The sequence below is a fragment of the Lepidochelys olivacea genome (genome assembly GCF_965140295.1).
Source record: "Lepidochelys olivacea isolate rLepOli2 genome assembly, chromosome: 7".
NCBI classification, from domain to species: Eukaryota; Metazoa; Chordata; order Testudines; family Cheloniidae; genus Lepidochelys; species Lepidochelys olivacea.
In genome coordinates, this window is record NC_140417.1 from 67,108,935 (window position 1) to 67,136,014 (window position 27,080).

Consider the following 27,080-nt stretch of genomic DNA (forward strand, 5'->3'; position numbering starts at 1 on the left):
AACCTGAATACTCTGCAATTTTGCAAAGAGATAAAGAAAAGATCTGTAGATTTGAAGTGATTTAACTACACTAGAGCAGCTTCTCAGACTTGTTCTTTTTCTTCCTGACATTATAAAGAAGCATTAAAAAAAAACAACTTTTTTTTCCCTTTTGCAGGTCACCTTTAAGATGAGTCTTAGTAGAGCTGAGCATAATTTGGAGGTTTCAGTTTGGATGGATTTGATCCCACCCTAAGTTTCACTTCAAGTTTCTGGTTCAAAGAACCACAAAAAAATTCTTAACAGAACTCAGCTGAAACAGGCTTGGCTCTGCTAATGATTGTAACTAGTGAGTTTCACATTCTCTTTATCTGAATTTGTAGTCACTCAAGACTTGACCCTAGGTCATTCAGTCTCTTCTTGCTCTTTGGACAACCTGGCCTGAGTTTCCTTTGATAACTATACTGAAAACTAAGTCAGGTCAGCCTGGTTTCAAGCAAATAGTTCACATTGCTGGAGCCCCGAGTGAAAATGCTTTCACATATACCCTGTATTACCTGCGCTTTCTCTGCACTCCCACACTTAGACCCACCTCTTGGAAGAAATCGATGCGTACGAGGGCAAGACATACTTGTAGCTTGAGAAACACTGATCTAAACCACATGTATGGAGCTTTAGTAAATTAACAGAAATGCAGTAATGCCTTCTAGACCAAAATTCGTGTGGTCCGTTTTTCGAGACTGTCTTTGGCTGTGTTTAAAAAAATATATTTAAAAGATCTTTGTAAAGATTGACATTTCTTCTTGCCCATTTTCTTTGTTGGCTTACTTGTCTAGAAAATGTTATCATGTACCTTTTACTTATCTTATAATGATTAGTAAATATCAGTTGTTCGTATCTAATCTTTGGTAGAACCTCTCTCCATATTCAGGAGGTCCAATTAAGCGTGATCATTATTTCAAGCATTTTATAATCTCTGCCTGGAATATTATGTTTATCTTTTTTTTAGTTCCTCGTTAATCCAGCGATAATATACTATTGATGTTACAGTTAAGTGAATCCAAGCCATAAAATATGAATCTAGTGATTGACCAGCCCATTATACTGGATAGGACTAGAATTCTTCCTATCAAGGAGCCTACTTTCAGCGTACCTAATCCTTTTATCTGCACTAAACCCAAACATGCATTGTTTGTGCTGCGCTCAACTTCTCCTATATGCTGCAGCAATATAAACTTGCAGATTCAAGCCATTTTTATCTTAGCAAGTTTGCTTTCAGTATTTTTTTCCTTCTGAAAATTAATTCCTAGTTTTTATTTGGGTATCATTTATTCAAAGTGACATCTTGGAGTAAAACAAAATCAAATAATCCAGTAGTTCTCAAACTTTTGTACTGGTCACCCCCTTTCGCATAGGAAGCCTCTGACTGTGCCCCCTCCCTTATAAATTAAAAACACTTCTTAATATATTTAACACCATTATAAATGCTGGAGGCAAAGCAGGTTTTGGCAGTAGAGACTGACAGCTCGCGACCCACATTTAATACCCTGGCGACCCCCTGAGGGGTCCCAACCCCCAGTTTGAGAACTCCTGAAATAATCAGTGGTTTGTTTATGTTTTTGTTTTGATATTTTAAGTCTTATCTTCAGTGGTTTTATGAATTGCATCCCATCTTTCATTTCCCATGAATGAGTGTTAGGAGTTTCTGTTTTCACTAAAGCGAACAAAAACAAAAATTCGGACAAAAACTAAAGCACCAATCCTGCAATGGGCTGAAAGCAAATGGAATTCAGTGCAGGACTGGTGCCTAATACAGTCAAGGATCGTGACCCTGCAGTGCCGTTATACCCACACATAGTCCCACTGAAGTCACAGGCATCTCCGTGCGTGCAGATTCCTTTGCACTAAAGTAAGGTTGTGTGTGTCAGCGGGAGAGAGGAAGATTGTATGTAAGTCTTTAATCATTTTTTGTTAGTAATACTTTATTTCCATCAGAAAAATCAACACAAGATGTTTTCTACTCCATTAAAATGTATTTAAAACACAGCAAGAAAACAATACAAAATAAATAGGGAAATAGGGAAAAGCAACATTTAAGTGAATAAATATAGTGAAGAAAATGGTTTGATGCAGTAAATCTGTAACCCAGTCTATTTGCACTATATAAAAATGGTGCTTCTAGCAATCTGATTCCAAAATAATCACGGCTAAATAAACAATGGAACACCCACAAAACTACAGTCATTATGGTTGAAGTCAGGAGGACCTGCACGTACATGGGTAATCACCGATATGTGCAACTGTGGAACAGATAGCACCAGATTCGGATCTCACTTATTCTAGTGCAGATCAGAAATAAATCCATAAGTCAAAGCAACTGTGTACTGGTGCAGATGAGGTGGGAAACAAGCCCTATAATAAGGTATCCAAATGTCCCTTTTTGCTGCACATGTTAATACTTAATGGAAACAATGAGTTTTTCATTGTCATTTTAGCCTGAAAACAAAACTTTTGTTGAATTAAAATGTGAAAGGCGAATACAATTCAAACTACAGTTTAAGAAACCTTCTCATTTTCAGAACTGTTCTTTTTTGCTGGAGGGGGCTGCCCGATGTTATGCTAGGTCTGCGTAGACAGATGGGTGAATGTACCTGAGCGACTTCTCTGCATCACAGCTGTACCCATTAGTCTGCATTTGCTATTTGAGTCTCTCCAGTGCCATATGCTCTTTTCTTTAAATAAACAGGTATATAATAGTTAGGACAGATGTGAAAAGCAAAATGACATAAGCAGAGGCATGATTCTGAACCAGAATCAAATGATTAATCTTGACACTCTTAAGTAGTCTTGCAGAGCACCAGTTTGTGAGGGGACTGAATTAGTATGTGCTGTACACTTTCTTCCATTGTCCTTGTTAATGGAAGGGTAGTTTTCATCGAATTGTAATCTCAGTTGCTATCTGTCTTCTTACAATTCATTAGTATTTATAATTCCATCCCTTTTAAGCTTAGTGGCTTGTATATTGCTTACTAATATGATTCAAGGATGCTGCTGATCTGTTTAGTAGACAGCCCCAGTCAGTCTGTTCATCAGAGGGATCCATACAACAAGTTTTTGTTCTATTTAATTTAATTTTTACAAGGGGTACAAACTCACTGAGGTAAATACTTTTTTTTTTAAAATAGTGCTTTAGAAAACAATAGCATTATAAGCATCAATCGTAAACACACAGGGAATTACCTTACAATTACAGTAGCAAAATATCAGCCAGAGATGTAATTGTGTAGACAAGTACACTACAGCAATAAATCCAAAAACAGTTGCAAGATTTACTGTGGAATTACACAAAATTTGCTTAATGTGTATCAGAAGTTTGTCAAAATGTTAGAGGAGGGAGGGCAGATCATTTTAAGCATGACATTTTCTCCACTCAGGAAGGTAGTTCTTTTAGTTTCAGAAGTGTTTCTGTACTATTATTAAATCTAATGCTTGGAACTTTAAACTGTAATTTTTAGTCAGAAAAGTCACTAACTGAAAACAGCCTCTTCCAGTTCTTCATAGCTGTTTTCTTTTGGGTTCTTATCTACATGCTTTACTACTGTTAGCCTTGAAGATAAAATACAGCTTTGGAGAGTGAACCAGGTTTTATTCTCATGAATCACCAACTAAATTCTAACTTTTTTTTCCCTCTTGCAGTGGTGTTAATGAGCAAAAAACACAGTTGAGTTTTGAAATCCCAGGGCAAGATTGCAGAACAGTTATAAGAATCAGCTTTTGTCTTGTAAACTGACCAGATTTTATGTGAATGTCAAGGAGAGGGAATAAATAAGAAATCTAACAATCTCCTTTCTACAGTTGAGTTAAATCCCCTTTGAAACAAGTTAAGTCCTATGGTTTAAGTTCAGTTCTAATGTATATTCTATGTCACTGATTTTCATCTGATGTGTTGTTGCCATTTATGTGATGACACTTCTATTTCAGGAGGAAATAATAACATTTTCAGTGTACTCTTATGTGCAGGGCTACTGCTATGAAGGTAAGCAGGGACTCTGCAGCTCTGATTTAGCACAGTATTGCAAGAGTAGTACAGTATAACTATACTGGAAAAAGTACAGCAAGCCCACCTATTGTATTAGGTTGCTCTAAGTTAGCAGGAGTGTTTGTTGTGAAAGGAGTATCTTTGCCTATCGCTGATATGTAAATAAATAACTAGCCAGTCTTTCATCAGAAGATAACAGATCTGATAGAAACTTCCAGTTTCTTGACCCAGGGAATGCTGCAAGGAAATGCAGGGCTAGGGCAGGGGCAGGGCCACAGCACACAGCTCTGCGATGATTCTGGGTGGGGCCTTATCTTAATTAAGCCGGGGGCTGTAGAGCATTCCAGGATCAGGAGGATGCAGTTGGCTTAAAGCCACCTTTAGAGTATGAGTTCTGAGCTGCATCTCTTAGAGCAGGGATGGCCAACCTGTGGCTCCGGAGCCACATGTGGCTCTTCAGAAGTGAATATGCGGCTCCTAGTCTAGGCACCAACTCTGGGGCGGGAGCTAGAGGCACCAACTTTCCAGTGTGCTGGGAGGTGTTCACTGCTCAACCCCTGGCTCTGCCGTAGGCCCTGCCCCCACTCCACCCCTTCTCACCCCTTCCCCTGAGCCTGCTGTGCCCTCGCTCCTCCCCCCTTCCCCACCCCATAGCACGCCATGAAACAGCTGATCAGGAGGTATGGGGAGGGAGGGGAAGGTGCTGATCGGAGAGGCTGACTGCCGGTGGGAGGCGCTGCGAGCGGGGGCTGGGGGGAGGGAACTGCTGCAGGGCTGCTGACGTATTACTGTTGCTCTTTGGCAACGTACCTTGGTAAATTCTGGCTCTTTCTCAGGCTCAGGTTGGCCCACCCCGTCTTAGAGGCACAATCAGAATCTCATCCAAAGGGATGGAATCCTGGCCTCACTGAAGTCAATGGAAGTGTTGCCATAAACTTCAGTGGGGTTGGGATGTCACCACAAGAGTTCTTCTTCTCCTATACTTGTGTCTCCCAAAAACTAAACTATAAAGAACCTAACAAATAAAATCAATATATTTGACCAGTGCATATACTTCTGTCGTCATGGCTAACAAATTTTGCTGTGTATTTTATAATTCAGTTTGTAATTTCAAAATGATACCCAATTTCCCTTTAAAAAGGAAGCAAGCTTTACTATTTGTGGTGGGCATACAAGGCTTGCAATTGTCGTCTTGTCATCTGGACGTAATATCACCTCACATCATGTTTCCTTCGTCTCTTTCTATTAATTTTTTATGAGCTTCATCAGAAATGTAAGGCGCAGAGTTACATTTTTGTGGTGATTAAACACTGGAGACATGAAAACAAATAATTGTCTTGATGTACACGCTGCCTGGAATGAACAGCTTGCTTTGAAATGCACCAGTCCAGCACACTGTATAGGCAACGGTCTTATATAATGCAGTTCTTTTTTCTGACCCTTGATTTGCTAACCTTGTGTTTTCTGATCCTCTGATTTGATTTGTTGTCCTTTATAGCTATTAGTCATACAAGAGATTTAGAAATGCTACTTTCATTGTGGAGGTGAAAATCAAAGTAGAATATTAAGTAACATTAATTTGATGGGTCTGAACTCCCATGGTATTCCATGTTTCCGCAAATGGATGAAATGGTATGATTTATTCTCTTCTGTGCTTTAAGTTCTTAAAAACTACAAACATCACCACACAGTCAGAATGTGTGCACACATGCACACACACTGAATAGCTATAAGGGCCCCAAGCAAGTTAGTGGTTGGCTAATACCAATGCCAACGGTCCCTTTGTGTCCCAATTTTTTTATCCTTTCTAACGTCACTGAAGACATGCTCATTATTCACATAAGCACCTAATCATCTTTTGAATTTTGCTGTGCTCTTGGCGTCAGTGATATGTTAGTTCCACATACTAGCATTTTGGATTATGTGAAAGGAGAAACAGGAGTGCCTAACTTCCTTTTTCTGGACAATTCATTATTCTGTATACCTCTCTGTCCCCTCTTATTCATCTGCTTTCTAAACTAAATAGTCCCAACCCAAATTATCTGAGCATGTTCTGTTTGACATGTTATTTTGTTGACATACTCAAAGAATTCTAGTAGTTTACCTCTCTCATCTGGTTGTTTTATTCTTGTATTTTTAATTACCATTTCAACTGGTTTCCCTAGCACTGAAGCAAGGTCTACCGGTCTGAAATTCCCAGGATGACCCCTAATACCTCTGCTGCTTTTTCTTTTTAAAGGGCGGATTTAGATCAAATGTCCTGCAAAGTGTATGTAACAGACTCTACATGAGGAGAAGGGGAAAATTTGTTGATACTGCATTTCAGTCTAAAGCATAATAAATTGTTGCCAATACAGAATGTTAATGAGTTATAGTATATAATTGTAAACTGATGGCTGTCGCTGGGTTCGAACTGCAATAAAAAACCTTCCTTTACTTCTTGGAGCTATTCTATGATACTGTAATTGTCTATAGTACTAAGTATTAATTGATAGGCACTCCTTGAGCAAACTTTTAAAATGTTTTATTCCTGAAGCTCTAATTGCATGGCGGTCAGAAGGGAGTCTTGAAGGCAAAGGAAAAAGCTGGCATTTTGCTGACGTTCTAGTGGAAGTCAGCTGTCTGCTGGCGCTCTCTGTTATTATAAATACAGTGCACTGACTCACGGTCTAGTGGATCGACAAGGTCAGCTTGAGAAAAAAGATAAAGGAGAAAGTAGTGTCTGACTGCTGTTTATGCTGTGTTGGATAGATGGACTCTGTTCATTTTGCATGTGTGGTTTTTTTGGTTTTTTTTAATTCAACATTCCCTACTGTAGTCATTCACACAAAGGGTGCTTTTAAATTAGTAATGAGTGCTTTCCGTCTTGGCAGTTACTTATACTGCACTTTGTGTCTAGAGCTCTTTACGATTCACTCATTCAAGAGGGAAAATAGTCAAGACTAGTAGGGGGAGCAAAGCTCTGTCTCGCTCATGCTGTTTCTAGGAAAAGGGAACCTTGGGGGAAAAACACCCTGCAAAGACTTACAAATTATGCACTGCCTTTTCTATCCATGAATAGTTTCTCTTGTGAGCAAACTAGGTTGTATTTCTGGACAAGCAGACAAAGTTATGTAGCTAGGGCTTTTCTCCCCAGGTACACTTACAAAACTTGTTTTCATAATAACAGATGGACTTAAATAGGCCTGAGGATTCAACAGGGTAAGTGTCCAGTTGATTTTATGTTTATCTTTACCTTAGATCATTGACTCTCAAGCTTTCCCATACGGGGACCATCCTCCCATAGAGCTAGGATCTACCTGGTATTCATCTCCCATTTAGCAGTAGGGGAAACCCCTTTCTATGGGATGTGACCCCAAGTTCAGGGTTTCAGGTTCAAGGACATTTTGGAAGAGGCGCTTGAAAGCTTCCAACATAGACACCACAAGCTGGAAAGATATGGGTAGCAACAGGTCACGCTGGAAAGTGCACTGTGTCAGGGAGTCAGAGGATGAAGAGAGGTGCTTGAGGGAGAGGAAAGCAAGAGGAAAGCTCAGCAGGTGTGGTGGCTTCATCCGCTGACCCTGTGCCTTGTGCCTGCACTATTTGTGACAAGGATTATTGCTCAAGAATTGGGCTTTTTAGCCGTTCATGATCCTGCAACATGACACACAGTGCCTGAATTGCTTTGGTGCTTACACCATATCTTTTGAGATGGATGGGTGCCATGCCAGCTGCGAACCAACTACTTGGATTATCCTCTTTTGAGCTGCATACTGTCACACATCACAGTGTGACCTAATGGTCAGAACAGGAGTCTGGCCTCATGGTCAAAGCAGAATCAGAGGGCAGAACCGGAGGCGGGGTCAGGACATAAGCCAGTGATTGGAGCCAGGAGCCTGAACAGAACCAAAGGGCAGAACCAGAGTCATGGTTAGGAGACAAGCCAGTGGTCAGAGCCAGGAATCAGGAGTTCAGAGGTAGGTAGGGACTAGGGCTGGAGCAGAGCAGGCAAAGGTTGGAGCAAGGGCCAGATAGGAAGCAGGTCTGGCACAATTATGGGTGAGGAACGCTTTGACCAGCCACTGTGCTGCTGTTGCAACAGGGCTTAAACAGTGATCGCTGTTGTCTCTTCCGTGCTCAATCAGGGAGTACAGTCACTTCATGGAGGTTTATTGCGTTCAGATGAGCTCATTGAGTTGCTAGGTGACTCTGTCCGGAGGCAGCTGAGATCCTGACAGGTATTTGGTGAGACTGAATGCACCTCTGTATTCACACCCCACACACTGATGATTGTAATAATCTTTGTACAAAATAAGCCTTGAAAGGTATCATTTGAAAATGAATATGTTTACCAGAGAAGTCTGGGCAGTGGGTAGACCAGTTTCTCAAAGACAAAGGACAAGCTGATGCCTGTAGCCAGGTGTCCTCAAAATCAATGGGACAGAATCACCTGTCAAGTGGCCATTCTATGGCAAGGAAGGAGGGCAAGAGCAAACATCTGTATTTTAGCTAACAACAGCATGAAACCTCTTTTACCACCAGACTCCTCATCTTCAACCTCATAGCGTGAATGAACTTTATCTGAGGGTAACCTTCAGGAAAATGCATTTTAAAGAGTGACTGAACTATAAAAGTGAGGGACAAAAACACCAGCTCTCGCTCTTTCACCCAAGAACACAAAAGAAACCAGCCCATTTGACTTTGGGAGAGATCCTGACCTGAAATTTGGGAGCATGTGGTAAGAATTTTATCTTGTCTAGCTTCTTAAGTTTTAGTCCTAGGGAGCATTTTATCTTTATTTTAGGGCTGTCAAGCGATTAAAAAATTAATAATAGAATACCATTTATTTAAATATTTGTGGGTGTTTTCTACATTTTCAAATCTATTGATTTCAATTACAACACAGAATACAAAGTGCACAGTGCTCACTTTACATTTATTTTTGATTACATGTATTTGCAGTGTAAAAAACAAAATAGTATTTTTCAATTCACCTAGTACAAGTACTGTAGTGCAATCTCTTTATCATGAAAGTTGAACTTACAAATGTAGAATTATGTAAAAAAACTGCATTCAAAAATAAAACAATGTAAAAGTTTAGAGCCTGCAAGTCCACTCAGTCCTACTTCCTGTTCAGCTAATCTCACAGACAAACAAGTTTGTTTACATTTGCAGGAGATAATGCTGCCCGCTTCTTGTTTACAATGTCACCTGAAAGTGAGAACAGGCGTTCGCATGGCATTGTTGTAGCTGGCGTAACTAGATATTTACGTGCCAGATGCACTAAAGATTCATATGTCCCTTCATACTTGAACCACCATTCCAGGAGACATGTGTCCATGCTTATGACTGGTGCTGCTCAATAACAATCCGAAGCAGTGTGGACCAACGCATGTTCATTTTCATTATCTGAGTCAGATGCCACCAGCAGAAGGCTGACTTCCTTTTTTGATTGATTGCTCTTTTAAGACTTCTGAACGCATGCTCCACACCCCGTCCCTCTCAGATTTGGGAAGGCACTTCAGATTCTTAAAGTTTGGGTTGAGTGCTGTAGCTATCTTTAGAAATCTCACATTGTCTTTGCGTTTTGTGAATTCTGCAGTGAAAGTGTTCTTAAAATGAACAACATGTGCTGGGTCATCATCTGAGACTGCTATAACATGAAATATATGGCAGAATGCAGGTAAAACAGAGCAGAGGACATACAATTCTCCCCCAAGGAGTTCAGTCACAAATTTAATTAACACATTATTTTTTTAACAAGCGTCATCAGCATGGAAGCATGTCATCTGGAATGGTGGTCGACGCATGAAGGGGCATACGAATGTTTAGCATATCTGGCAGGTAAATAATACCTTGCAATGCCAGGTACAAATGTGCCATGCAAATGCCTGTTCTCACTTCATGTAAATGTAAACACATGTGTTTGTCTTAGTGATTGGATGAACAACAAGTAGGACTCAATGGACTTGTAAGCTCTGAAGTTTTACATTGTCTTGTTTGTGAGAGCAGTTACGTAACAAAAAAAAATCTACATTTGTAAGTTGCACTTTCACGACAAATTGATTGCACTACAATACTTGTAGGAGGTGAATTGAAAAATAGTATTTCTTTTATCATTTTTATAGTGAAAATATTTGTAATCAAAAATAATATACACTTTGATTTCAGTTGAAACACAGAATACAATATATGAAAATGTAGAATAACATCCAAAATAGTTAATAAATTTCAATTGGTATTCTATTGTTTAACAGTGATATTAATCACGATTAATTTTTTAAATCAAGATTAATTTTTTTTGAGTTAATCGCATGAGTTAACTCCAATTAATTGACAGTCCTACTTTATTTCTCTTGTAAGCATTTCTGACTTTCATGCCTTTTACTTGTACTCACTTAAAACTTATCTCCTTGTAGTTAAATAAGCTTGTTTTATTCTTTAATTAAAACTTATCCAGTGTTGTGAATTTTGGGTAACTCCGTTTACGGTAGCAGACTGTTGTATATTGATCCCATTAGAGGGGCAACAGATCTAATATTTCTAAACTGTCCAGGAGACAGCTGGACGGTGCAGAACACATGTTTTTTGGGGAAAATTTGAGCCTGGAGTTGTGTGTTGGGATCACCCTGCAAACAGTAACCAAGATAGCTGGAAGCCAGAGTGTGGCTGATGTTTGCTGACAGGTTGCAGGGATCAGAGCTGCTGGACCAGGATGTGACTGTACACAGATACTCAGGGTGTGACCTGCATGCTGGCAGACTATTTGTGAGAGGCCCAGGTGGGAGCTACAGCAGCAAAGCCAAGTGAAGCACCCCAGGTTGCAAGGCAAACATGACATAGCCGCTTACTGATCTGGATGGCATCCTGGAATGTCGTACCTCGTGAGACTATGTTGTCTCCCATAATGAGATGGTTAGTACTTCACAGCTATGATAATGCTAGTTATTCTTGTATTGCACTTTGAATCAGAGTAAATTTCAAATATCTATTTCAGACAGAGAAACTATGGCATAGTGAGGCCAAGTGGCTGGCTCATGATTGCACAGGAAGTCAGAGGCAATTGGGAATAGAATTCAGGTCTCCAGACTATTGTTCCCCAGTTATTGCTGCCTCTTGGCAGAGTTGTAAATAATGCAAGAACAGCCTTTTCTCACAAAATGTTGTTGTGTCCTCTTCTGGTTCCATCTAGAATTAACAGAAGTCAGTTAATTTGCTATAGGTATTTAGTGCCTCTAAAAATATGGCCCTATGCATCTCAGCTTGGATACCTAAAATCAGAGGCCACTTTAGAAAATGTTGATTTTTAGACTGTGGGGCAAATTCATACCTGGGGTAAGCAGGTACAACCCTAGTGACTTCAGTGTAATTGCACCTTCCTGCTTATTCCAAGTCTGAATTTGTTTTTCTGCATTTTAGCTTTCCCAGCTTTAAAATGGGAATGTAAAAAAGACTTTCTTGCCTCATCTGGATGGGAATTAATTATTTTTCATTTAAAGAAACTTGTGCAACATAATCCATTAAAAGATACCATTTGCTAACTTTTACCACAATCTCTAACTACATGGGGAAGCACTTAAATGATGCTTCCAGTGAGTGCTGATTTGTTGGGTAGGGGAGGGGTCAATGTATTTATTGACTGCTGCAGTTTTGTACGCTTGGGCGAACTGGTTTTCACTATCCTATTCATTTGCAAAGTACAGTTGTGAAGATGTATGAAGATTAGAAGGAACTTCTTGAAAAATGAAAAAATAAAGGTATTTGTTAAAGCTGAAAAAATTGCACCTAAACAGTTTATGCCACTTAAAAAAGAATGAGCTGTTGTACAAGAAAAAAAGACACCTTTAACATCATTATCTGTAACTTTAAGATCTCTAATCTATCGTGTTACTTATATCCACTCTTCTCTGGAGCATCTGAGCTCCTGATCAAAAAACAAAAAACCCACCAAGCAATGTGAAGTTTCTCTCCCTTCTCTCATAAAGGAGAGAGTTAATTCAAGTAGCTGACCTCTGACAGCGATTTGATGCTTTCTTTCAAATAAGCCATTGATCTCACTCCAGTTGCTAGTGAACAGGTGTCTGCACCTCCTAAATTACCATTACAATTGGCACTCATGTTGTAGTCTCAATAAAGAGAATTAAAATGTGATTAAATGGGCATCGGACTGAAGTGCCCTCCTTCCCAAAATGCAGTGTTCTTCCAGGTAAGGGATATTGGTGGGCCATGTAGAAAAGCTCATGTGTGTTCTCTGTGTTGTAACTTTTCTGTGGTTAAATAGAGGGCCTTAGTCTCCCAAGATTGTCACTCCAGAACCTTTCATGTGCCCCTAAATTCACATTAAGAAAAAGTTCAGTGACTCTGGCACCCTTGAGGGTAGCTGATAGTGGTACTAAATGTCATAGCCTGTAGGAAAAATGAGGCTTTTAGACTGCCTGAATTCAAGTTATTCTACATTTCACCTGTGCGGGGGGGGGAATGAGGCTAGAAAGAACATATTTTAAGGGTTTTTTGGTATAAATAACTTCACCTTGTTAAAAAATCATCCTATAGTAGAAGAGTTTCATTGCTTAGGAAACTAAATCCTCTGTGTGTGTGTGTGTGTGCGCTTCCTATACACTGTTCATTGACCGCTTTTTCATGTAGGCAGGAAAAGGCTGACCTGACCAAAATAAATCATCATATTGTAAGCTGTATCAGTGCTTTATGCCATACGCTTTAGGTTGCATTTTAATACCCAAATAACATTAGCAGTTACAGAGGGAAATTTCATCAAGCTTTCTTTGGTTTAAAGCTTTTGACAAAGGATCGTTGGCATCATTTTAGTCTTACGTGGCACAGTGGTAAACTCTGAGCATGCAATTCGTATATTTATTTTGCAGGTAGGGCTGGTAGGCCCTGCCTGTTGTTAAGGTAGCCTGTCACTTCCTATTATTAGACCCTAATTTTAGTTTATTATAATTTTGCCAAACTTTAACCATTAGGGTTGAAATTTTATATGATGAGTGTCTACCTCAGTCTTGTATACAAATTTTAGCCAAAATGGTACAGCCATTTCTGTGAACAAAGCTAGGACGAAAATACATGTGTTTTGTTAAAAAAACAAAAACTGGTGACTTTTTTTTTTGAACAGCTCTAATGCCCCATGCTTTGAATCAGGGACTTGAAATTCAGCAGGAGGTGGCCTTTGTGAGAGGTATGCGCATTTGGCCATCCCCTTGAAAATCTCCCCAAATTTGGCCAATCATAAGCCTTTGGAAAAATGTAGTTTGCAGAGGCTCAGTAGCAACTTCTTCGATTTTAGCAGCTAAATCGCCAAAGATTCTGGCTTCACCTGAGCATGTCAAGCCTCTCTTGGCTCCTAGTGTTGACCGGACAACACATGACTCTTCCCCACAGAGTGACTTAGGGCTTGTCTACACTGGCAACGTTAAGGCGCTGCCGTGGTAGTGCTTTAACATGGCTTGTGTAGTCGCAGCACAGCGAGGGGCATACCTCCACGAGGGGCATAGCTCCCAGCGCTGGTATGTGCACTGTCTACACTGGCACGTTACAGTGCTGAAACTTGCAGCACTTGGGTGTGTTTTTTCACACCCCTGAGCGAGAAAGTTGCAGCGCTGTAAAGCGTCAGTGTAGACAAACCCTCTGCCTGCTCCATCGCTTCACAGCTCCTGTGTGTAACAGGACTTTGCATGTGTCATCCCCAAAGATGTGACAGAGTGACAAAGCGTGCAGGCAAAGCTGAAGGGTCCCTGTTGCTCTGGGCCAGGGGACAGGTACCAACCACAACTGAGAGCAGGGAGCTTGTCTCTCCTGTGGTCTCAAAACTCCCCCTGCTGGCACTCAGGCAGCATGCAGAAGGAAGCCACTTGATTTGGACACAGCGGGGACAAAAGCCAGACTGGGGGAAGGAAAAGGAGTAAAGAGGGACAAGAAGGAGAATCTGGGACTGGGAGTTTGGGGGAGAGGAAGTGGCAAGGATAGGAGGTTTTGGAAGGGAAGGCTAGAAGGCTAGTTTGTCTCGAAACACATCTACTGTAGGTCTCATGAACTGATAGACTGATATTGGTGCTTCAATAGCCCCTGGTGGTGACTTTTCTCTCATTTTTGTGAATGAGCTATACAGAAATGTTGTTTGCTTATAGGGTTCTAATTGGTCAACGTCTCCCAATTTGTTTGGGAAGCAGGTTTTGCAATATAAAATGTTTGCCTAGATCACATTTATTATCTTCAGTAGTAGAAAGCAGAACTATTTAGTTCCCCTAACTCATTTCTTTTCACTGAGAAACAACTCTAGAAGCAATGGCAGCATTTCTCTTCTGAAATATTTGAGCTGTTTTCCTAATCATTACATTGCCTCAAAGTATCTAACATGCTAATCAACAGTGTCCTGTAGAACTGAATGTCTAAGGAGTTTTTTATACAGCGTAGTAATGAACTCCTGCTGCAGGGCTTGAACTTTCCTCCTTTGTAGGGTAAAAAGGAAATTTCCCAAGCAAGTGTTATCAGTGTTCGCAAAATATAAGCTTTGATTTAAGTATATTTTTAGCCCTTAGGTGTGACAATAACCTTGCAAGCATAAACTGAACATTGCCCTTCTGTTACTTGTACTTTGTCACAATATGTTTTAAGCACATGTAAATGCCATTTTTTATCCACTATGCTTACAGGTCATTTTTTGTTAGCACTTTGTCCACTGACCTGTTTTCTCTTTTGGCATATAGTTCGCAGATATATATCTATCTACCTTCTCCAATTGCATGTACTATCTGGGCTAGATGACATAATTATCTAAAGTTCTCCTGTAGCTGACTAGATTGTTTCTCATTACTTTCTTTGCCTCCCAATTAATAAATATTCTTTTGAAACTTTGATATGTATTCTCCTTTTGTTTCCAACAGCTAAACAACTTATTTAAATATACAGCATGGCTTGTTTCGACTCGGGTTTTATTTTATTATATATAGGACTTGTTTCGACACTAAGTTAACTGCAGTCAAATGCCAAACTTCTGTAGCCAGCGGCCACATGGTTTCACGTAGAAGAATGGGACTGGCTCTCAGAACTGATGCACCTGATGCGTTCTTGTCGGCTCCTTCCTGCTTAAACTGTTTGTGGCTTGTGTCTTGTGCCCCTTGCCACTTTTGACTTGCTTTTGATCTTAATTTTTCACCTTTTTGTGATATTAAGAGTTAAATATCGACTTATATAAGGCTTCAGACACTATCAGCATGCCATGCTAAAATTGCTGGGTTCCCATTGTGCAGTTTGTGAGCTCATTCAGGGCACCTTTGGATTTTACAAGTTTTCTGTAGCAATGTAAACTGCATTGTGAACTCTCATGATTTATGCAAGATCACCTCGTTTTTTAGCTGATAGCACATTAAGGATCCACACTCCTTCCTTATCACCGTAATATCTCTAGTATAACAAATGCCATCACAGATACACTGCTTTCCTGAGATTATAACATTTACCACTATTGCTTATTATTTGTTTAGTCTTCATGCTAAACAATACCAGCTGAGCATCCCCATTGTGCTAAGCATGCAAACACATACAGACACGTTCCCTGCTCCAAAGAGCTAAGCAGATTTCTAATTTAGTCCTTTCACTTACTTATAGTGATTTCTTTTCACCACTCATTTCTGATTATCTGATAGATCACTTGTGCATTTTTGTAGTTATAGTAGCACTTTTTATTTATGTGGATTTTGCCTGGATGGAATATATAAACTCTAGTAGATCAAAGAGATTCCAGTACACTGTCAAACAGGAACACAATTAAATTGATAAAATTCATTCACTGATAAAATAATTCTAGAAGCAACTGCTGCATGACCCACTTAAAAAGGAATTTTTAATATATTTCAAGACTCTATTCAGAATTTAGGTTTAACTTACCTGAGCATGATTTTGTGACCAGTTATATTTCTAGTTCTGTGTGCATAGAAAATTATAGTCAGAGCTCGTGTGTCTGGGCTTCAACTGTGCACCATGGGAGTTGGGAATTCCTGGAAAACACAACTGAATAAGTAAACATCTTGGAAATATTTTCTCCTTCCTCTAAAGCATCAAGCTTGGCCACTTATCAATGAAGAAAACTGGGCTTATTGAACCAATTGGCTGATTCACTATAGCTTCCCATATGAGCAAAGATTTCTCTAGTAGTGATGTCATGTCTTGCAGACTGCTGTGTGCAACATCAGTGCTATAAACATTGTTTTATCAGTTTTAAAAACTTCCAGCTTTGTTTGTTAATTGCTCTATCATCTCTTGTTATAATAGTTTCTCATCTCCTTGCCTAAACATCTTACCCTTGACTTAGGCAAGTGTTCTCCATTTATAAAGAGAGTCACTGTTCTTGCTTAGTGACTATTCTTCATGTCTTCAGTTTCTTCCTCATCTTAGTCCTCTTTAAAAAAAAAATCACTGTTCATCTATTGTCTGTTCTTGAGGAACCATTTAGTTAGTTAAGATGTTCTCTTATTCAGAATGTTAAGTTTCATCATCTCATCTTCAGTTTTATGGGCTGTAGACCATATAATTCTTCCAGTCTTCCCTTATACCAAGTCCTTTGTACCTTTTCTGTGCATTCCTTTTATCTTACATACGGTTTATCTTGGCTTAGCCATGTTGCGTCCTGCTATCCTTTTTGATTCCTAGATTTTACCTGGATGAATTTACACTACTGCCATTCTAATGCTTCCTTAAACATATCCTACTTTTCTATATTAGTTTATTCCAGACTTTAATAGCATGAGCTTATTCTGTACTTTCTGAAAGCTTTAAGTCCAGGCCTCTTGAGGTGCTGCCTTTCATGTATACTTCAGTGAACTAGCCTACTTCATTTTATATTGTTGATTGCTAGATCCTGTTCCTCAGCCTCTACTCCTTTTTTTAATGTACCTGACTTACTTTCTAGAGCTAAAACCAGAATAGCCTTTGATCTTTATTGGTGTTGATCAAAATGTATAACTAAATCTATACATTATACCAAGAACATGCACTAACCTCTGTTAATTTCAGGGTATTCCTGGAATCGCACCCATTAAGAAAGATTAGTGTTCCAGCCTTTACTTCTTTACAAGTCTTCATTGGTGTGCTCATCACGCTAGGAACATTTTTACAATTATTCCTTTATGAAATAGACATATTACATTTGTGACTCTTCCATCTGTCTTTGCAGAACTCATTGTGACATGCAGGGTTCAGTTTCTTTTGTATCTTTCTCTTTTATCCCATATAATTATTAGTTCATATATTTTAAATTGCCCCAAAGAAACAGAGGGTCCAGATTCTCAGCTGGATTGCTCTACTGAAGTCAAATGGAATGGCATTGAAGTTGATGGAGCTACGCCCATTTCAACCAGCTGAGGATCTCTCCCAGTGATAGTGCAAGACATTAAAAACAATTTTGTATGGTCTAGTGAGCTGAGCACAGACCTGAAAGGAGTTTGAGTCTTTATTCCAGCTCTGATGCTGATTTAAGCTATGTCCTTGCCTTTTAGGATGCTATGGTCAAGTATGCTTGTCCTCAGGAACTGACAGTGAGATACTGAGTTTGAAGCATATTCATCCTCCAGCACAGTTCCCTCCCTTCTTTCCAAATTTGAAGAGTCCTCCCCTATATGCATGGCCAAGCTCTAGGTCTCCCTTGTACTCCTCATGTCCACTCTTACCCAACAAGGGAGACCGAAATACAATAGAAGAAATGTGACCAATAGAAGAAATACAATAGCAGAAATGTGACCAAACAGACTGTAGGCAGGAGTCCTGCCCCAGAACCACCACCCAGCAGCCACAGGCTGCTGTTTCTCCCTGGTGCTGTGTCCACTATGGGGTTCTCACCAGACCCCGCCATGAAATTAACTAGTCCCTACAGCACATCCATCTGGCCATTTTCCTAAGGGATAACCTCGCTGCCTCAGTTTCTCCCTTTGTAAACTTAGGGTGCTGCACGATTCACAGGTTAGGTGCAGCTTTGCGAGTGTTCATCAGGTGACTTAAAGATGAAAAGTGCTTTTATGTACATGTATTTCTGTTGTACTACATGATTGTTGACAGAGGTACTGCGCATTCCTCTGTTTGGAAAGTACCTATTTTGGGATGCTGCTGCAGTGTAAATATTACAAAACAATAAAAGAGATGCTGAGTATTAGCAGAATTGAATACGGCCCTCTTAATCTTGATATTTTTCCTAGTTTGAAAATATTCCACATTATTATTGATATTTAATATTTTTATGATGATAATACCAGGAGCCTCAGTTAGGATTCTGGTCCCACTACGATGAGTGATGTGCAAAAGTAGAAGTGGACACTGTCCCTGCCTTGCTGAAGTGTTGATCATCTTAAAAAGGAGTTGGATAGGCACCTTATTGTCCTCAGTATCTTCCACATCAATTGTCCCTTGTTTACAAGTCATAAGTTATTTTTTCCCAGCTGTCCAGTCCTGCACAGTCACACTGGAACCTGAAATGAAGATGTTCCTTCTGCTTCTTCTATCATTTCTAGCAATACAGATTTTGCAGCTAGAATGTAGTTGATAATTTTGTTGATAATGCAGGAGAGAGCACAACATGTATCTTGTTCTTCCATAATGGTTTTGACCCTGCAAGGCTTTTGTCAGTCGCATCAGTGGATATGACTCAGAAGACTCAGGGAGAGAAGGTATGTGTGCAGGAAGGTAATTTTGATACTCGTCTTCTGGCCATTGCAACACTCGAACCACAGTGACCATACCATAATAGCAGCTTTTCTCATTTTAATTTTTAGACTTTGGATGGCAGGCACTTGAACTTGAGCCAGTATTCTGCATTGATCCCATTCCACCCACATGTAGTAGATGCTTGCACATGTGCAGATCCATGTTCCTGATATCCTCATCAAGAAGAATCTAGGCATCAACCCTGCTCTTCTCTTTTAGTGGGACTACACCAATATGGGAGCTTGGCCAGATTCCCTGTGTATAGTTTATTCTTGGCTATTTTGAAAATGAACAATCATCTGGAATAAGAGCAGGAGTAATTCTATTGTGCAACACTTTCCCCAGGTCAATCACAAGATATTTGAAGTGGTTTCTCCCGCTTTCTTTTGCAAATGGCTGCAGTATCCAACTTCTGGGCATTATTCCAGACATTTGGGAGCTCCAAACTTCAGGTTCATGGTATAGGTGTGTTTAGGTTGTAAAAGATGAGAACAGAATGGGGTTCGTGCCTTTATCTCAATGGCTGCATTTTGGCAGATTTAATATTTACTACTGGCCTCTATTCCATGAGTAAGGAAACTTATCAGCTTAGGTGAATGGCTCAGAACAGGACATCTCAACTGAGCCTAATCAGCTCTGTCTTTAAACAGTGAAGAGGGGAAGGTCAAATGGTGTCTAGGTCTCCTGAGGCAGAGCCCACTCTAACAGGTAGGAACACCTGTCCCTGCCCTCTCTAGCTAGTTGTCAAAACAAAATGCAAACCCAAAACTGGGGGAAATCTTTTAATTTCATTTTACTTTAACAGGCTAGTTACACATCCTTCATTCGCCTTTACCAGTGCCTATCATATCTACTTTACTTTCCTGCTACTCTCATTCCCTATTTTCCTCTCTGCTCTTTAGGTCTTTCTTCATTTCTTTCTCCTGTTTCACTCCTTTCAAAGCTGTTACCCTTGGAAGAGTTTTCCACTTCCTGTCTCCAAAGCCCTCTTTCCTTTCAATCCTTTTATAACCCCCGCCCCCACACACTGCCCCAGGAAACTTTCCTACATTAGACTCTTTGAGAATTCCTGGTCCAAGCCATCTTGTTTTGAATTATTATCCCACGTATTGTGTTTGTTTCAAGTTCAACAGAATAGGGACCAAGTCTTTTGTATTTGCAAAGGGCCATGTATGCGCACAACAGTCCAAAGACAGTTGATAACTTCACTGGAGTGCTATCTCCAAACACTGGTGAAAATCTGTATTTCTCCACTTTTATAGAGCTCTTACCTTCTGCTCTCTCTTCTCTTCTTTTCCCATCCCCATTTCAGTCATTTTTTCCATAAGCTATATGATCTTGTCACTAAAGTTTTAAAATGTCAGACCAGCAGATTACAGTTTTCTCTGATTTGAAGAATAGAAATGCCTTTTTGCAACATGACGTCTGACTGTATGTCCCCATAGAAGGATCAGAACTGTCGGCATTATACAGAGGTAACAAAAGGCTTGGTCCTGCTACCCTTGAAGTCAATTGCAGAACTTCCACTGACTTACTAGGAGCAGGATCAAATCCAGAATTGTGCTGATCAAGAAGAAACTGGAACTGTTATTCACCATCTTATGTTCTTGGATAGCATCCTCCAAATTGTCATGTAGTAATACTTGGTGTTTTGATATCCCCTCTGTTTCCCTTTCTCCAGATGCCATTGAATTGTCTCACATATTTAGTTTCTGTTCCGAGAGAATGATCAGTGGTGATGTGAGCTGTTGATTTCCTGCAGAATAAGATATCAGAAATGTTGTCCGTGTTTATGTTAAAAACAAAGACTCCCACACCTCCACACACAACAACAGCTCTGTAGAAATAACAGAACTGAAGCCTTGGGAACATCCTTTTTTGTTGTTGTCCCCCCCGCCCCGAATTTTCTTCCAAATATCAAAATCTATCCCCTGATAATGACTTGGGGTTATTACAGATAGATAAACAAAACATCTTTTTCATTCTGCATTGACCGTGTCAACTTCTATTCCAAACATTTTCGAAGAGAAACCCTGAGGAGTCATGTATAACTTGTTTGAAATGGTTTCCTATCTACCTTTGTCACTAATACTGTAGAATTACTTAAGCAGTCAAAGCAGATAAAATCATTTGGTTCTTCTGCATTTCTACAACCAGTTTTGCCAGATAAAATTGGTCTTAAGATCTGATTTCTTGACTCATTCAGATTTTATTCATTTCTGTGTTGTCCTAATCCTGCTTCTGAAATATTCACAGGAGGGAGGGGGGAGACACTCTGCAGTTCAATGCAAGACTGCAAAACTGTTTTACTGTGTGGCATCCATTCTGCGCTGTTTTGTGCATGCTTGCTCTTTTATGCCACCCACCCCTTTCCTTCATCTGCGTCTCTCAGGCCGATTTGCCTTTTCAGTGGTTGAGATACTATGTCAATTAGAGGGGAAGGAGGGTTAACAGAGCTGCCTCAGGAATTGGTTCTTGTCTGCCTTTCTGAGCGATCTGTGTGCACAGCAGCACATGATATGATTTTACACAATACCCTGTTAATATCCTACTCAGAAGCTTCCTAGGGAAGAGCTGGATTGGAAAATAAATAAATAACGGTACTTCTCTGCAGACTAGAGGGAGTGAAGGGACCAGAGCTAAATTTGGAACACTAAAGCTTGGTTTCCAAATGCATGCTCCCACACACATACATATATCCTTAGTCAGCTTTTCCACGTGACCCTGCTGAATCCAGTGCAGCTGTTATTTATAGATGGTAGGGGTAGTGATGGCATTATCTTTTAGCACTGTTCAGGGCTGAAATTATAGTGTTCTTCTGCAGCGATACAGGGCCAGATGCCCTCCACAAGAATTCAGATCGATGGCTCGTTTTGTAAATGTTCCAACTATCAGATGATTGCCGAATAGCCTTCCCCACCTTTTTATTTGTAAAGGCAGGAAATAAAGGGTATTGTAAAAAATTAGAATGGGCTGTGATTGTCGCTGGCTTCTTCTCTGGATGTGCATAACAAAATATAATCACCTCATCCTTAAATGATCATTCTTTTCTCTTCTCTTCCATTTCCCCATACAACCTGTTGTAACCTGGGGGGAAAAAATAAGTGTTCCACTGAAGACAAAGGCCAACTTTTCCCAAATCAGGCTATCTAGAGTTTGGCTCCCAAATAATAACTGTCTGATATTCCAAAGTTCTGAGTATGTGTAGGTCCCAATGATTTCACTCAGGCTTGTGTGTGCTCACTTAGTATCTGTGAAAATCAGTTGGTGTGTATTTAGGTTTTTGGTTCCTTCTTTTAGGTCCCAGGTTTGAAAGCTTAAGCCTAAATAGAAAATAATAGCTTTATTTTCTTCGCCATATTTGTGGAAAATAAGCGTTAGAATATATAACAAATCATATATTCCATTTTCAATACCCCAGAAGTATAATGCGGCCACCTCTGAGGTGAAACACAGAAGTTGTTGAATTACAGTAGAGAAACACAATGAATGCATGTGTAAGCATGAAAAGGGGGTCAATTTATGAATTTGCCAAGATGTCATTTAGATTTTATAGATGAAATATAGCAAACTCGGTTTGGCAATATATAATCGAATCCAATAGGATGACACTTCTTTATTGAGTCTAGGGAGTGGTTAGCCTTAATAGTTTTAATGCTTGGGTTTTTCCAGGTCACCTTCTAACTTGAACAGTATTTCTTAAATCAGGACACTTGTTTATTCTTAACCAATCAACAATGTATTAATTCACCCAGAACCACATTAATATACAATCACCAGTTCGCCACTCAAAAGTAAATGCAACCAACTGTGTGTACTACACGCACAATTCAGTTTTGAGAGCAATTATCACAGGCTGGAGTTGAGGCTCAGCAGTTATATCAAGAAACAGTGCAAATTACCAAGATTTCTTATTACATGTACATATGATCATGAGTTCCCAGTTCTTTAGTACCTAACACATTTATAAAAAGAGAAGGAGGACTTGTGGCACCTTAGAGACGAACCAATTTATCTGGGCATAAGCTTTCGTGAGCTACAGCTCGCTTCATCGGATGCATCCGATGAAGCGAGCTGTAGCTCACAAAAGCTTATGCCCAGATAAATTGGTTCGTCTCTAAGGTGCCACAAGTCCTCCTTTTCTTTTTGCGAATACAGACTAACACGGCTGCTACTGTGAAACCTAACACATTTATCACACTTCCATGGGTATACCTGTCTTTAAGGAGCTTTGAAGCATGTGGTTGTGTCTCTTTGACTAGATGAATCCCAAAGGGACAAGTTTAGAATATTAAAACAAATTGTGTAAAGTTATTGTTTTCAGTTTTTCTTAGGCCAGTTTGCTTGGACTTATAAAGGACTTTAAATCTAAAATATGGTTACTTGAGGTATCACTAGAGAATGTAGACTCAGCAAGATAATGTTTAGTTATTTATATAAAAAAGGAGAGGAGCGAGTATAGTCTTTGAAATGAAATCTCTCCACTTCTTATCCTGTTTACCCTGGGATGGGAGAAGGGGCCTTTCCCACAGGCATTGTTCGCAGTCAACTCTCTTGAGTGCATGGTGACTTCAGTTTATATAACCTGGTTTCAGGTCTTGTAGGAGGGACTCCCATCACCTACCCACCCCACCCCCATTGCTACTGGAAACATGCCAAGAGAGTGCTCAGGTTTTAATGAAGTGAGCTGTAGCTCACGAAAGCTTATGCTCTTATAAATTTGTTAGTCTCTAAGGTGCCACAAGTACTGCTTCTCTCAGGTTTTAGAGTTTTCAGTTGCTTTGCAACTTCCATTGTTATCCAGTAGATGGTGATTAGAAAAGGAGGACTTGTGGCACCTTAGAGACTAACCAATTTATTAGAGCATAAGCTTTCGTGAGCTACAGCTCACTTCCTCAGATGCATATCGTGGAAACTGCAGCAGGCTTTATATATACACAGAGAATATGAAACAATACCTATTCCCACCCCACTGTCCTGCTGGTAATAGCTTATCTAAAGTGATTTCCAGCACAAATCCAGGTTTTCTCACCCTCCACCCCCCCACACAAATTCACTCTCCTGCTGGTGATAGCCCATCCAAAGTGACAACTCTTTACACAATGTGCATGACAATCAAGCTGGGCTATTTCCTGCATAAATCCAGGTTCTCACATCCCCCCACCCCCATACACACACAAACTCACTCTCCTGCTGGTAATAGCTCATCCAAACTGACCACTCTTCAAGTTAAAATCCAAGTTAAACCAGAACATCTGGGGGGGGGGGGGGTAGGAAAAAACAAGAGGAAACAGGCTACCTTGCATAATGACTTAGCCACTCCAAGTCTCTATTTAAGCCTAAATTAATAGTATCCAATTTGCAAATGAATTCCAATTCAGCAGTTTCTCGCTGGAGTCTGGATTTGAAGTTTTTTTGTTTTAAGATAGCGACCTTCATGTCTGTGATCGCGTGACCAGAGAGATTGAAGTGTTCTCCGACTGGTTTATGAATGTTACAGTTCTTGACATCTGATTTGTGTCCATTTATTCTTTTACGTAGAGACTGTCCAGTTTGACCAATGTACATGGCAGAGGGGCATTGCTGGCACATGATGGCATATATCACATTGGTGGATGTGCAGGTGAACGAGCCTCTGATAGTGTGGCTGATGTTATTAGGCCCTGTGATGGTGTCCCCTGAATAGATATGTGGGCACAGTTGGCAACGGGCTTTGTTGCAAGGATAAGTGATTAGGTGATTGTGTATAACAGATTTTTTCAATCCTTTTCTTATCGGAGGCTTTTAAAGACTGATCCATTTCAAGGATTCTATTTCATTATTCGCCGCTACTATCAGTTGGGATCCCTCCTTTTAAGCAATTAATCTTAATATCCCAAAGTTTATACCTTAATTTATATCTTTTAACATTTCTTTTTCCTTGTGCCAGTGCCAGACAATTCCTATTACTTCTACAGTGCAATTATTTACAGTGATAACCAACACAATCCTTATGATCTTCTGTATTTGGAAGGCTTGTTGCCAGAGGATGTTGTGAAGGCCAAAACTATAACTGGGTTCAAAAAAGAATGAGAGCAGTTCATGGGGGATAGGTCCATCATTGGCTATTAGCCAATATGGTCAGGGGTGCAACCCGATGCTCTGGGTGTCCCTAAACCTCTGCCTGCCAGATGCTGGGACTGGACGACAGGAGATGAAGCACTGGCATTGGCCACTGCCGAAGACCGGATACTGAACTATATGGACCATTGGTCTGACCCAGCATGGCCATTCTTATATTAAGACAAGTACATAAGCAGTTCACCTTATTTAGGACTTACAATAGACATTTCCCACATGTAGAAGGATGTAAATCTGACTCACAAGGGAAACAAATGTGCAGATTCTAATTTGGGGTGAAAGACTTGGAGTTCTTTTTAGCTAGATTGGGAGAGAGAAAGAGCTTTTATCCATATGCAAATTCTGAGATTCCTGCCTAGGTGATTAATGATACTCTCATTTAGCCATTTTAGTTTCTATTCTTGGGGAGAACTCCTAAATTTGGTTGATCTGTGGGTCCTTCGACAAAGTGTCTCATGTCATGCATGCCATTTTCTTCTCTTTGTAGGTGGATCATATTTTAGGAATAAACAGAAGTGAATAGCTTTTCTAATTTTTAAGGGCCAGAAGGAATCAGTAGTTATTAATCAGTCAAGACATATCTGTTCTATATATCCCTTACACATGTTCTGCATCATTCTAGCTACCTTGCATCATTAGGATTATGATTAAGTTCAAATCTCTTGTAGGCTAAATAGTCTTCTGGAGTTATTTGCATATGAAAAACAAGGGGGAAACAGGGATGTGATGGTCAAATCAGGTGTCCCCAGTGAACTGGGTGGATGTCTCAGTTCAAGTTGTCAGGTGTCCATGTCACAAAAAAACAGCTCCACACCCAACAGATTTCAAGACTGATTTTTTTAACAATTTCAGTAAAATCGTCTGGGACCGAATGATCTTATCCTTCTTCTCTGCTCAAAAATAATATTTTCTGGAGCTATCTAATAATAAAACTTTTTTTTTTACACAGAAGGTAAAAGTGTAAAATTCAACTTAAGCTGAGCCTTAAGCAAAACCTCAGAGCAAAAGTTCCAAAAATAGCTTTTGGGTCTTCTGCGGGAATCTGGCAGCATGATGTTAAGTTAGGAAATACATTTGTGCCATAAATTTTGGCTGCATTGTTTTCATATTTTTCTCCCTTTTTGAAAGCATGTACAGATGTTCTGTGGTTGTTGTATGAAAATATGGGGTTAGAAAATTAACCTTGAAGTGGTTGGTGTGGTTTTTCCTTCCACTGAGAGGAGGGAGTGTGGTCTCCTAGGCATCTGGACTCCTCGGTTCTCCTCTTCATTCTGTCACTAACAATGTGACCTTGAGGAATTCCCCTCTCTTGTCTATGCTGTAGTTTCTCCATCTTTAAAATTTAGTCACCAATTGTTTGTTGGGTGGCTTAGTTTTCTGATCTTTGTAAGGCGCTGTTTATTCTATAACTGAAATGTTATAGATTTCAAGTAAAATTATTATTCTGTAAAAAACAGAAGACAACAAGGAATTGAAACTTAAACTTTGCTCAAATGCAAAATCTTTGTTTTGAATAAGCTGTGTATAGTTATGTGACAGAGCATAGATTTCCCATATGCTAGACAATAAGCATCAAACACCTTTCCTAATACTTACTAGCATAAACAAAAATGCTTCTCAGAAGATGCTTTTGTGGTACTTGGCTAGCTTAGAGGATTGATAATGGGAAACATGACTTCTCATCTTTGGGTCACTGATTTGAACCTAGCCAGGTTTGTTAAGTGAGTGAAAGTGATTTCCAGACCATAGTGGTGAGCTGGAAGAATAGGTCTTTAATCAGTGAATTGAGTAGTTTGGGCCACACACTTGCCCCTCCCTTCTCCAGCTCCCCAAACCCTGCCACCCTTTTAAGAAAGAGAGAGAACACTCAATTTTGCTGTATTCCAAAATCATGACTGAAGATGATCATCAGACTTTAATCTATGTTTGGTATGTGACAGTTAAATATTGATTTGAAATCTATCTAGCATTCATATAGACAGAGATGTGACTGTATCTTCTGCATCCTATTTGTCCCTTGTGAGGAGAGAAATGAAATAAATAAATAGCCAGCACAGTATTCTTTCTCCCCCAGTGCCACAAATTATCTGCCAGGATGATTTGTCAAAAGGAGTGTTGCAGACTCTGCTTGTATAGCAGAAGATACAACATCACCTAAAAGGTCTAAAAAATTCTACATACAGAAAATGTGAATTTTCCTTTAAAAGCTATATGTGTGATTTATTGGTGTAGATCTGTGAAAGACGTTGGA

General features: G+C 39.8%; 1 protein-coding gene across 15 annotated transcripts in view; it reads left to right on the top strand.

Moving 5' to 3' along the window:
- Positions 1–27,080, top strand: part of ZMIZ1 (zinc finger MIZ-type containing 1) — a 470,647-nt gene that overhangs the window by 372,880 nt on the left and 70,687 nt on the right. The window lies entirely within an intron of this gene.